Source organism: Pongo abelii, chromosome 22 (assembly GCF_028885655.2).
Source record: "Pongo abelii isolate AG06213 chromosome 22, NHGRI_mPonAbe1-v2.0_pri, whole genome shotgun sequence".
In the NCBI taxonomy this organism is placed as follows: Eukaryota; Metazoa; Chordata; class Mammalia; order Primates; family Hominidae; genus Pongo; species Pongo abelii.
Window position 1 is genome coordinate 34,555,300 of NC_072007.2, and position 14,501 is coordinate 34,569,800.

The 14,501-nt window shown below is 34.0% G+C and overlaps 1 long non-coding RNA gene across 1 annotated transcript in view; it reads left to right on the forward strand.

The window, feature by feature from the left end:
* Positions 1–7,362, forward strand: part of LOC112130521 (uncharacterized) — a 126,274-nt gene extending 118,912 nt beyond the window's left edge. Inside the window, exons 5-6 of the long non-coding RNA XR_010138870.1 lie at positions 2,746–2,808; positions 5,176–7,362. This is a non-coding gene — a long non-coding RNA (uncharacterized LOC112130521). The remainder of the gene's footprint in view (positions 1–2,745; positions 2,809–5,175) is intronic.
* The last annotated feature ends 7,139 nt before the right edge of the window (positions 7,363–14,501 follow it).

A 14,501-nucleotide genomic window follows, 5' to 3' on the forward strand; every position in this document is an offset into this window, starting at 1 on the left:
CTTGCCTTGACCTACCAAAGTGCTGAGATTACAGGCGTGATCCACCAAGCCCGGTCTATTTCTCCCTTTTCTATCATTGCTCTCCTTACTCTTCTTAAACTTGCTACCCTTCTTCCATCTAAGTCAAAGTTTATATTGTCACTTTGACTTTACAAACAAAATACAGAAAATTCATCTTATCTTTGAAAAAATGAACTGCTAACATAGCTGGATTAGCAAATATTCTTTCCTTTTATCCCTTATTTGCAATGGATATGTTGGTACAAATTATTTCTAAGCCCAATACTTATATTCCTGTTCTTAATTTTATCTACTTATCTCCAGAAATTCATCTGATAACTTTCTCTTCATTTTTGAAACCCAGTCTATTCTTGACTTTTAAAAATAATGCAACAGGCTGGGCACAGTGGCTCACACCTATAATCCCAACACTTTGGGAGGCCAAGGTGGATGGATCACCTGAAGTCAGGAGTTCGAGACCAGCCTGGCCAACATAGTGAAAGCCTATCTCTACTGAAAACACAAAAATTAGCCAGGCGTGGCGGCACGTGCCTGAAATCCCAGCTACTCAGGAGGCTGAGGCAGGAAAATTGCTTGAACCTGGGAGGTGGAGATTGCAGTGAGCAGAGACTGTGCCATTGCACTCCAACCTGGGCAACAAGAGCAAAACTCTGTCTCAAAAATAAAATAAAATGAAATAAAATAAAATAAAATAAAATAGTAAAAATAATGAAACAAAGGAACAAAACCAAAAAGCATCAATGTCGTCATACACATGTTATTCCTTTGGCAACTAAATAGCTGCCATTTTCTATTAAATCCATAAATTAATGTAGGAGAAAATGTATGATGCTAAATAGTTCTATCTTACTAAGATTTGCCTACTTCATCTATATATATAGATAAATAGATGAATGTTATTGATAAAATTACATTGAAACTTGCATGCATCTAATAAATTTGTGTGTATCTAATAATCTAGGTTAAAATAGATAAAGAAAAACATACAATTAAAAAAGGGGGAAAAAATTCACTATCATTTTAAGAGATATAGTATAAATTGCTTCTCTTTAAAATTGGTAAATCAACAAGACTCTATAATAAGAATGTAGAAGACTAGGTAGGTGATTAAACAGAAATAAATGGAAAACCATATTCAACAATACTTCATAGTGATTTTGTTGCTAATTACTTTTATTTAAAAAGTTTATGGAAACTGCCTAAAAATTGATCAGAAATTGAATCTCAAATTTTAAACATTGATGTAATGTAGGTCATATATTTCAAAACTCCAATAAAATTAAGTTTGATGTTAGTTTAAACAGTGAGAAAAAAACCCCTTATATGTAGAAATTATGAAAAAAACCAGACACTTCTAAACATCTTATGGGCCAAAGTTACTGTAACAATAATCAGAAAACACATAAAATTGAATAAAATATAAATATTACATATCAAAACTAACACCTAAATAAAACATATTTAACTTTAATTGATTATACAATAAAAAAGAAAGACTGAAAGTGAATGAGCCAATAACCAAACTTAAGACTCAAGAACTCGAAAAATTAACATAATACAGAATACAAACAAAACTGTATATTATCATCAGAAATTATTTATATGTAATAAATCCAAAATATAAGAAAAAGCAAAAGATAATTTTTGAAGAGATAAAACTGACAAATCTTTAGTGAGAATAATATGGGGAAAAAAAACCACATAAATACACATTGTTAAGAATACAGGCTTGGTGTGGTTGCTCACGCCTATACTCCCAGCGTTTTGGGAAGCCAAGGCGGGAGGATCACTTGAAGTATGGAGTTCCAGACTAGCCTCTGGAACAAAGAGAGACCCTGTCTCTAAAACAATACTTATAAAAAATTAGCTAGGCATGATGGCACATGCCTATAGTCCCAGCTACTCAGCGGGCTTATATAAGCCCAGAGTTCAAGGCTGCAACTAGCCATGATTGTGGCATTGCACCGCAGACTGCGTGACAGACCAAGAGTCCATCTCTACAAAAAAAAATAATAATAACATAAATGCAGGAAGAAAGCGCAGAGACTAGAAACATGAGTGTCAAAGTTGGACACGTAAAAATGTGTATACATTTAATTATATAAATATAAAAATTACACTATCATACAACACACATCTCTATTTGCATCTCTATCTCTATGTCCCTATATTTATAGCTAAAATATAGTTACACATACCTATAGTTTATTCTTATTATTTGCAGTATTTCTGTTTTATAAGTCCCCACAAACACTGAATTAGCCAATATTGAACTCAGACAAAAATACAGTTAGATTTGTGACCCTTTGTTCACATTATTTTGTTAATCCATCAACACATACCTTTGTTTTCTATGTCTCCATTTAAAGACAACTTATTTAATGTATTTTGTTGATTCATTAACATTGAGCTTATAGCCAACAGCGCTGCAACTCATGCCTAGACACAGCTTATCTAACACACATAATTTTACCTTAAGTCTCATTACCACCTTTTGCACTTAGGAACATTACATAGCACTTTAAGCACTACATTTGGGGGCCATCTTAAACGTGAAATTTTCAACAAAAAACACAAAAATGTGAAAAACACAGCTCTAAATAAAGTACAGAAAGGACATTTGCTTGCAGTAAGTGAGCTGAAACAGAAAGGCAAAGTGTCACTGTGTTTAATCTCACTTGGGAATGTATGCATTGTACAACTTGTATTTTTGGCTCCCTGCAGATATCCATAAATGACCATGAAAGCACAGCAAGTGATTTTCAAGCTGCAAACAAATTTTAGCAAGTAAGTGCATTTGCCAATAAGCAATACATGAAAATGAGAATCAAAAGCATACATACCATAATATGCCATAAGTTTATACACCATAAAATATATCTACATATTTATATCTATACCTATATCAATGTATATGTATATCATAAAAACAACAATTATCAACAATGCAATGAATTTAAGAATACATCAGAAATGGGAATAGAATAGATCAATTCATAGAATAGTCCTATTGATAAATAACTCTAACATAGTACAAATTATTCTACTGTATGAAAAAAAAGAACACTAGTTCAATCATTTTCTGAAGCTAGAGTAACTTAAATACAAAAATGTGACAAGGATAGTCTTAGAATGTAGAACACACTTATAAACATAGATTTTTACGCGGTATTAAATAGAAAATAGTTGATCAATACAAACGAAAAGGCCAAGTGTGGCGGCTTACATTTGTAATCCCAAAATGTTGAGAGGCCAAGGCAGGAAGATCAGTTGAAGCCAGGAGTAGAAGACCAGCCTGGGCAACATAGCGAGACCCCCATCTCTAGTATATATATATATATATATATATATATATATATATATAAAAGCTGGGCATGGTGGCACATGCCTATAGTCCTAGCTACTCTGGAGACTGAGAGAGGAAGATCCCTTTAGCCCAGGAGTTTATGGCTTCAGTGAGCTATGATTGTGTTACTGCGCTCCACCCTGGCCCACAGAGTGAAACCTTGTCTCTAAAACAAAATCCAAAAACCAAAACCCAAAATGAAGACATTTATTTATTAAATTTTATGTAGCATCAAAATCTTCAGCTGAGCTAGGCATGCTTCACAAAGTAACACCCTTTAAAGCAAGAAGAATCCTGAATCTACTTCTCAACTATTTTGCATATATCTTCTCCAATCCTTTTCACATTCCCCATTATGTCAGTTCCTATTCACCTATTTTTTAGTCATCTCCATTTATTTTTAGCAGCTCATATTATCATCTAGACAAAAGGTCAAAGACTTTACTTTATCAGTCCCTGCTGTGTTCTGTTTGGGTTTTTGTTTGTAATGTCTTGTCTATTTTCCTTTTAAAATGGCAAAATGATAATTCTATATTATAAGGGCATAATAACCTTGAGATTGCCCAATTGTTGTTGAGTGGATAATTTAACAATAGTTGTAGAGTTTTCATCAAGAAAGTGAAAATAAACACAAGCCAGCATCAGTTCCGTTTAAAGCAATACTACATAGATAAGCCACTTCACCTTTTTAATATGGCATTAACATTGGCAACAAATGTTAAGGATGTCATATACACCATGAATTTGAATAAATTAAATGCAGAAGCTAATTGACAAGTCTACTTTTTCATAAAATTAATGTTAAAAATTGAGTTTAAGCTTGAGTGCCCTACTGTATTATTATTATTACGTAACAAATGAGTTAGTTATATTGAAAATGTAGGAAAAGCAAACTTTTCCCAACCCCCCTTGCATCAAACATAGTGTCTCCCAACTGCATTAGAAAATGCTGATTCAGGTAATCCCACCCTAACCCCAAATGCTAATACTGTATTAGGAAACCTCTAGTAGCTTGGAAAGTATTAACCTAGCATTTCTGTTTATATTGCCTTGATTATTAGTGTAATTGAACATTTGATTTCATCTTTTGTAATACATAGCTGTGTGTCTCTTAAAAATATTTTACCAATTGCTTATTTTTTCTTGTAGATTTTTCTTTTCTGAATCTTTTTTGTTGAAAATTTTATTCCTGAGTGAATCTCATAAGTTGCAAACATTGAATGAAGTAGGAGTTTTAACTTTATTTTGTTCACATGTGTTGTCAAGTGTTTAAATGCCATCAATAAATTTGTATATATTAAATTTCTTATAAGATTTGTTACCACAGTCCTTATTATAGCTAGTCTTTCAGTTTGTTCTAGTATATCACCATTTAATTGCTTTATAATTAATAGCATTTTTGAAAGAGTCTTCATAAGTCTTCAGTTATTTTCTTAAATTATTTTTATTTTGCAGTTAAATAATTTTCCAAACAAATGAACTAATTTAAAGTGATAATTTTTACTGTTATTACTTTAATTTACATAATAATTTGGCAAGAAATGAATTCTGGTAGATATAGCAATGCATTGTATTCCCTCTGCTGTAGTGGAAAGCGCCAGTGTTACAACTGGAAATACAAATCTCAGGTATGGTAGTGTAGAAAAATTGAAGGTCTGCTAGCTGTCTTGTATGAATCCAAGTAGTTCTGTTCAGTGCTGGAAATAGCTTACAGTGTCATGGTTCCAGGTTCTCTCTTGTTACTCTGTCATGTTCAGCAAACCATCCTTGTGGCTGTTTTTGCTTTCATCATCTCATTCTCATTGCAGGCAAATGGAAGAAGAAAGAGGAGAGTGGTAGTGTGTGCTTTCCCTTTAATGGCAGAACCCAACAGTTGTACACACCACTTCTACCATCTTAAGATGGGTCAGAATCCAGGCCCAATTCCATGTATACGTGGAAGAGAGGCTTATTAAAGTAATCTTCAGTTGCTGGACAGAGTTCCATCCAAAACTACAGTTAATAGGTAAGTTGAGAACTTCCATTAAGTGATAAATGGCAGTCTCTGCCAAGGAAAATATTCTTATATGCCATGCTCATGGATAAGAAGAATCAATATTATGAAAATGGCCATACTGCCAAAAGTAATTTATAGATTCAATGCTATTCCCATCAAGCTACCATTGACTTTCTTCACAGAATTAGAAAAAACTACTTTAAATTTCATATGGAACCAAAAATAGCCTACATAGCCAAGTCAATCCTAAGCAAAAAGAACAAAGCTGGAGGCATCATGCTACCTGACTTCAAACTATACTACAAGGCTACAGTAACCAAAACAGCTTGGTACTGGTACCAAAACAGATACATAGACCAAGGGAACAGAACAGAGGCCTAAGAAATAACACCACACATCTACAACCATCGAAATTTTGACTATCCTGAGAAAAATAAGCCATGGGGAAAAGATTCCCTATTTAATACATGCTGATGGAAAAACTAGCTAGCCGTCTGCAGAAAACTGAAACTGGACCTTTTACCTTACACCTTATACAAAAATTAACTCAGGATAGATTAAAGATTTAAGTGTAAGACCTAAAACCAAAAGAACCCTAGAAGAAAACCTAGGCAATACCATTCAGGACATAGGCATTGGCAAAAACCTTATGACGAAAATACCAAAAGCAATGGCAACAAAAGCCAAAATTGACAAATGGGATCTAATTAAACTAAAGAGCTTCTGCAAAGCAAAAGAAACTATCATCAGAGTGAACAGGCAACCTACAGAATGGGAGAAAATTTTTGAAATCTATCCTTTTGACAAAGGGCTAATATCCAGAATCTATAAGGAACTTAAGCAAATTTACAAGAAAAAAACAAACAACTCCATCAGAAATTGGGTGAAGGATATGAACAGACACGTCTCAAAAGAAGACATTTATGCAGCCAACAAACACATGAGAAAAAGCTCATCATCACTGGTCATTAGAGAAATGCAAATCAAAACCACAATGAGATACCATCTCATGTCAGTTAGAATGGCGATCATTAAAAAGTCAGGAAGCAACAGATTCTGGAGAGAATGTGGAGAAATAGAAACGGTTTTACACTGTTGGTGGGAGTGTAAATTAGTTCAACCATTGTGGAAGACAGTATGGTGATTCTCAAAAATCTAGAACTAGAAATAACATTTGACCCTGAAATCCCATTACTGGGTATGTACCCAAAGATTATAAATCATTCTACTATAAAGACACATGCACACGTATCTTTATTGCAGCACTATTCACAACAGTAAAGATTTAGAACCAACCCAAGTGCCCATCAATGATAGACTGGATTAAGAAAATTTGGCACATATACACCATGGGATACTATGCAGCCATAAAAAGAATGAGTTTATGTCCTTTGCAGGGACATGGATGAAGCTGGAAACCATCATTCTCAGCAAACTAACACAGGAACAGAAAACCAAACACTGCATGTTGTCACTCATAAGTGGGAGTTGAACAATGAGAACGTATGGGCACAGGGAGGGGAACATCACACACTGGGGCCTGTCTGGGGGTTGGGGGCAATGGAAGAGATAGCATTAGGTGAAATACGTAATGTAGATGGTGGGTTGATGGGTGCAGCAAACCACCATGGCACATGTACATCTATGTAGCAAATCTGCACGTTCTGCACATGTATCTTAGAACTTAAGCATAATAAAAAAAATATTTCTGGGCAGAGGAAAAATACTTTGAAATTTACATTTAATCCAGTAAAACTTCTGTGCATTAAATTAAAGCTTGTAATATAATAATGATAATAACAGACAGCATTTAAAGAGCACCTCATGTGGATAATCAAGTTATTGAGAACTTGTGTGTGTTATCTCTGGGATAAAGACTGCTGCATCCTTATATTCTTATGTATAAACAGACCCTGTATATGTAAAAAAAGGAAAGAGAAAAGTATTTTTAAATGCACTAATTTGTAATTACCACATAAACTATTACTCATGGAAGATTAGTTATTTGTTGTCAGTACTTTTTTTTCCCCTTTCAGAAATGTATTCAGATTTTACTATTGCCTAATATGTAATAAGTGTATATTTCCTGTGTGTCCTATTGGGGCTTTCAAATAAAAAATATCTCTTTTAGAAAACATTTTTCACATAGAGCTATATTATGCATCATATTCAAAACCTTTGTAGATATCTCTCTTGAATTATTTTATGAGTCAAAGTTTATACTTCAGAAATATTTCTTTATTTTTTCCAGTAAAGGAGAAATCATTAATAAAGAGGCAAATTTATTAACACTATTACCTGAATTTTTTAGAATGATAATAAATAAATTTGGTAAATATTGATGATTTATTAGCAGATAAAGTCATTCTGCTCCAATAGTGTGACAGTTAAACTTCCACTAGCTCATTTATACTCTGTGGACATATGATTTTCTGCCATATGAGAGAAATTAAATTCTATTATTTTAATTCAGTATTTTGTATCATAAAAGAGAAACCAGATATGGAATACAGAATATGCATATATAGAATAAAACAATGGGGAGTAAATAAGATTTAGTTCAAGACATAAAGAGATCATGTATTCAAACACACCAGTGAGTTCTTTAAAAAGGAAATCTTTTATGTTCTAATTAAAGTAGCAAACTTCACAACTTGAGTTTTTCAGCTCATTTGTTTCCTGACTTCTTTATTCCAAGTTAAATACTCCTAAGGTGGGTCATATAATTCAGTGACCTTTAAAGTAAAATTGAAATATTTAATTTTACTACTCTTCATCTCTTTTTCTCTCACCACATGCAGCCTATAAATGCCAATAGAATTAGTTGCCTAATTATAAGGAATAAAAACATTGCCTTTTGAAAGATTTCAAATTTATGTATCCTGCTGTGGAGATTTTGCTTGACTACCTGACCTATACAGTCTGTGCTTCTTAAGGAAAGAAAATAAGTGGTCTACTTTCGAACACATTTTGAACTTGATAATGAATGCTACAATACTGCTCTGCTCTATAATCTTAGGTTATTTTATATTTTAAGGGCTTCATCTGGAGCCATTTTACTGTTAACCATAACTATTATATATACTCTTTAGTAAGCTCCATTATATATTTTTTTTTACTTTTTTCCTTATACAATTTAGTAATATGGCAGAAAAGTAGGCAATAGGAAAATACTAATCATCATTAGTTTACAACACATTGACACACATTTTCCAGCAAGAAAATTCGATTAACAGGTGGCACCAAAAAAAGCTGCCTACCTGGATAACACATATAACACTTTTCACTATATCTCTCAGAAAAAAAAAAATACCTTATTCAATATGCTTCATATTTATTTCCTTAATAATCACATTTTTAATAACCTCATTTTCTCTGGGAATTTTGGGTTTCAGGTACATATAGCATCTTCATGCCAATTTTATAAGGTCATACCTTAATCACTAGTTGCAAAGGTAGGGATATACAGGCAAGAATTCTAGATTAGAAAGTGATATATGTGATTTTACAGGAAGACAGAAGAAAGGGAGAATTTGCGAGTACTATGTGATAGAAGAATAAACCCGTGAGCCAAACTTAATTTGGATATTAAAGCTGATTATATCACACATACACAAAGAGAGTATGAAAAGATTTATTTCTCACATAATGAGACTTTCTGGACAGATCATGGCAAACTCAAAAACAGATCTGAAAATGGCTTAAGATAATATGGAGGGATGAGTAGCTTGCCTGTTATTTTGCTTGGGATTGGGAGTTGTGCATCTGGGATGAAGTTTACATGTTTTGAACTTTCCACTGGCACTGAGGTAGAGATCTAAGATATATAACTGGCTTGCCAAGATGTAGAACAAAACAGAAGGGTGGGTAGTAAGGCATAAAAATTATTAACAATAAGGCAATAAAAATCAATCCAGACTCTTTATTATAACTCACTCCAATGTTTGACTGAGGATTAAAATGTGCTATGATTTATTTAATTGCATTTGAAGTTGTTATAGTAAGCCATTATGGTTACCTATGAGGCTCACAGCATGAGAACGGTAAGGAAATAAAACTTTCATTGAATACCTTAGTCAGCAGATGTGATGGTTAATTTTATTTGTTAATTTAACCGGGTGATGGGATGTTCCAGTGTTTGATTAAACATTATTCTGGATGTTTCCGTGAGGGTATTTGGGATGCAATTAACATTTATGTCAGTAGACTGAGTAGAGCAGATTTTCTGCCATATCGTGGTTGGACCTTACCTAATCAGTTGGAAATCTAAATAAAACAAAAAGTCTGAATAGCCCTAATGTAAGAAAGAATCCTCCTACCTGACACTTTTTGAACTGTGACATTGGCTTCTTTTCCTGACTTCAGACTCAAACTGAAAGATCAGCTTTTTCCGATTTTTAAGCCTGCCAGCCTTTGGACTGGAACTACTTCATTTGTTCTCCTGGGTCTCCAGTTTTGTGACTTGCCCTGTAAACCTTGGGACCTGCTAGCCTCCATGAACTTCCATGATATTACTAATTTCCTTAATAAATCTCATTCATTCTCTCTCTCTCTCTCCTCTCTTAGTTCTGTTTTTTTTTTTTTTTTTTTTTTTTGCTTTGTTTTGTTTTGTTTTTTTCCTGGAAAACTCTAACTAGTACGTGAGCCCAGCATTGTGTATTTTGTAAAGTAAAATGTGTTCCTTGCTCACAATTGCTCACAATCAATTGCTCACTATTATTAATGTGTAGAACCCTGAAGGGGTAAGGAATAATTTGATAAAGATTTGTATTGTGGCATCATTATGTAAAAAGACATGCAACCCTGGTTATATAGTGGGTACTGGTAATTCACAAAATTTCAGAGTTATTTTTTCCAAACAGGAGAATGTTGGACATGAAAATTTTGTTGCTACCATTGGCCTGCCCAAATGGCCAGACCATTGTCCACAGATAAATATTCCGTAAAATTATGCAGATGTGGCTGATTCTTGGCCAGAGCATTTATTGTTAAGATTACTGCATGATGTTTGGCCAGTTGCACTGAGCCTTGGGTCTCATTCTTGATCAGGGACATTCTGTTTAAGCAACAGAAAGTGGCTGTTATGCAGTGGGCTCTATTATGTGTAATGGCAGTGCTTCCAACCATCATGGTGTATTAATGGACTTGCAGTTCCACATGGCTGAGGAGGTCTCACAATCATGGTGGAAATCAAAGGAAGAGCAAAGGCACGTCTTACATGGTGGCAGGCAAGAGAGAGTGTGCAGGGGAGCTGCCCTTTATAAAACGATCAGTTCTAGTGAGACTTATTCACTATCACAAGAACACCATGGGAAAAACCCACCTCCATGATTCAATTATCTCCCACCAGTCCCCCCGTGAAACATGGGGATTATGGGAACTACAATTCAAGAAAAAAAGTGGGTGGGGACACAGCCTAACCATATCACATGGGTAGTCTGGAACCTCTAAAAGACATAAGAGGAGGTTGCCAAAGCTTCTACAGTGAACCATCTTTGGGGGACACTAACTTAACTCTCTGTTGTATTGCAATACTGATAGATTCTAGAGTCTTTTGTTGTAGGGTGACCCATTCAGGGTAAGTCAATTTGTGAGAAACAACATAAATGAGCTTAAATAAATGTAAATAAGGAATATGTTTCTTTCAGAATCCAAAAGGTCGAAAAGATGTTGAATTTGTTTTAACATTGTGGGTGATGACAGAGTGAACAACTGTTTCTTTATAATGTCAGGAACGGAGCACCCTCTAATTAAATGATAGTGAGAAATTTTACTGAGGTGGTGAGGCCTTTCACTTTGTGTGAGTCAATAGTCCACTAATTTTGATGAGCTCTGTTCCACTAATTTTGATGAGCTCTTTCGTGACTGTTTGGTTGTCCTGAACAAATGTGTAAATAGAGTCTCCTAGGAGGATGACATCAATATAATGTCATACATATGTTCCTAGAAAAATGTTAATGAGATTAAGGTCTTATCTACAAAGGCTGTGTGCAACAGTAAATCTGTTGCGATGCCCCTGGGTTGCTGCATAAGGATGTATCATCTTTTTGAAGGTGAAGAAAAACTGCAGCTAAGAAGCTGTTGAAATAGGCAATGAAAAGAATTTATTAGCTAAATCTGTGACTGCAAAGTACTTACTGGTTTCTGATTGGATTGAATGGAGTTAGTAATTTAAGTAATATCGGGTATAGAAGACTTAATGGGTGAGATTATGACATTAAGGTTGCAATAATCCATCATTAAGTGTTATTCATTATTTCCAGTTTTAAGAATAGACCAAATACAGTTATTAAATAAAGAGAAACTGTGGGGATAATTACCCCTTCTCTAAATAGTTCTTGTATAATGTGTTTTGATCTTTGAAGGCTCTGTTTAACTTTGTATGTGGCCACATTAAGTATTTTGACCAGAGGGGAAAACCCATGAGGTCCAATTCTGTGAAGCTGATTGTAAGTGACAAACATTTAATTTTATTTTAATGTATTATTTTTGGGGTCACATCATCTATGCACACTATGGAATATTTTAGTGCAAAGCAGGAGCTTATAAGTAAGTCTGTCTCATTCTCTTGATATTGGTTGTTGGCAAATGCAGATCCAAATTCAGGCCTGCATGTGCGAACCCTCACTCTGATTCCTCTCCCTAACCATAAGAAAAGTCAAGCCGCTGGCTGCACCCCCATCTCAAACTCTGCTGTCTCAAACTGTTTTCTTCCTGCTTAAGAACTAGCCATGTTCATCCCACAAAGCCTCATTATGTGAGTAATAAACTGCTTCATACCCTTTTGATGTCTGTGTATGGTATTATCAGCCTCGACAACTTGACTAAATGTTTGGTTGAGTGTACATTCTTATTGCATGGATCAACCACAAAAAGAAACCACTTTCATCTGATGTAGTCATGAAAATTTTTACAGAATAATTTAAATTTGAAGGAGACTGACAGGTAAAAGGATTTGCATAAGTGCAAACGAGAAATGGGAAAATTAAATGCAGGTTATGTGGACCATCATATATACTGGTTTGTCAAGTTGAAAAATATTTAATATGCACTAGATTCTGGTACATTAATTGATGTTGGAGTATATTTTTACTTATTCATTGTTTTCTCATGTATTTCTTTTCTTTGTGTTTCTCTCCTTTCCCATAGACAAATAGGGTTATTCTATGTTCATTACTTCAAGGATGATCACAAAAATATTTTTTCCCCTGGAACTCTATGAGTAGATATCCTTAAGGAAATAAAGAAGTTTAAACAAATGGTTTGCTAACATATGGTTTGATTAGATTTGGCCTGCCCTTCCCCAAATAAAAAAAAAGAAACATAATATATAGATACAGATATAGAAGTATAGGTATTTCTAGGGCAGGAGAAGAGGACAGAAGGAATGACAATGAAGTTTAAATTTATCAACTCATATATGGAGGAAAAATATATGCTGCTTCTAGTTTTGGCTTGAATGAAATGGTAATACTCAAAAGAAATTTGCAAAATTGAAGAGAAGAACCCTGAACAGTTCAAAAAGTCTAATAAAGAAAGCCTGTATATTCGATCGAAGCAGACACATATTTAAACAAACTTCAGTGACTCTCAGGCTTTAGTGAGACATTGGACCTGCAGTTCACACACTAAAATGAGGCACGGAGATTGCCACTGGACCAGAAGGGAACATCTTCTTGGGAATCAGGGTTATCTTAGCAGCAATATACATGGACTAATAACTGAGACTCAAGAAGAAAAATCAAAATATCTTTGTTGAAAAATGCAATCAGATATCTGAGACTGTGGGCCTGTCCACATTGATGCCTTGGCCGTAAATACGCCACCTAGAACTAATTCCAACTCAAGGACAGATGCTGGCAACATGGAATTTCAAACCTACTCCGAGTGTTCTGACACTCACATAGAATAAAAACTTGAGTTAGGAAAAAATAGAGAAAAGTATATTGTTTCACTTTTTAAAAATTACTATGTCAATTAAAATGTGTATACTATATTTAGATGAAATAAGGTTGACAGTAATGTGGAACCCTAGCTATGAAGGACTGTCATATCAGATTACAGTAATTAGTCTTTATTTTCTACAGAAGATTTTGAGTTTGAGATTTTGTTATAAAATCAGTCCTTAAGGAAAATTAATCTAGTTTTTTTTGCACTTTGCAATGAGAGGACATTTAGAAAATATGAATTACAGTTAATTTCTCTAATGCAGTTATGAGACAAAAATTGCCCCAGATTATGTTGTTGGATATATATGATAGACAGGAACATATAAACAAAATGACAAAATATTAAAACTTGATTATAGATTTACTATAAAGGCCAAAAAGAAGAAAGGAAGTACTTGAAGTTGTAGTTCTGGTGACTGGAAAGACAGAACCAATGGATTACAGAATCAAATCAAGAGGTTTGATTAAGAAAACAAGACAATGCCAATTTGGATTATAGAAGTTTCTATGTTATCTAGAAGGCAAACTGAAAAGTATTTGAAAATATACAAATAGAATGCACAAGTTATCTTGAGATGGATTTAGGCTTTTCTAATAGACATTAAGAAAGGCCCAATAAGCAGTGCATCAAAATGCTTCAAACATAAAAAGATGCCAGTTTGGAAAGGTTTTACCTGCTCATTTGTAGGCAGCATATTCATGGCAAATAAATAGAAAGTAAGGGGGAGAAAAATGGAAGCGAGATGCTTGGAAGGAAAAGGGATTAAATTATATGAACAGAATGCTCTTTGAAAACCAAGTAGGAATCCAGGCATGAGGAAACCATTTATCACATACATTAATATTGGTATTGTATGATTTTTTAATTGCTAAATTTATAATACTTTAGTTCATAATACTCTAATTTGTAGTAGAATGTGGTAAATACATTGAATAAGAGAACACCTTAGTAGTGTTCTAAGGGGTCAGAACACGCACAATCAGACATTAGTACACATTCGAACTTCTTCATATTTTCTATTCATCTTGTTTTTCCTATTTGGGGCCTTAAATTCTGCTTTCCAGCCTGATCTTTCTTGATCAATTTCTTCATCGCACTGTAAGAAAATACTATTAAAAGCTAAGCATTAATAGGCCTTAACTTTTGAAAACACTTAGTATTTACAGACCCAAGCATGTATTTCAAAAA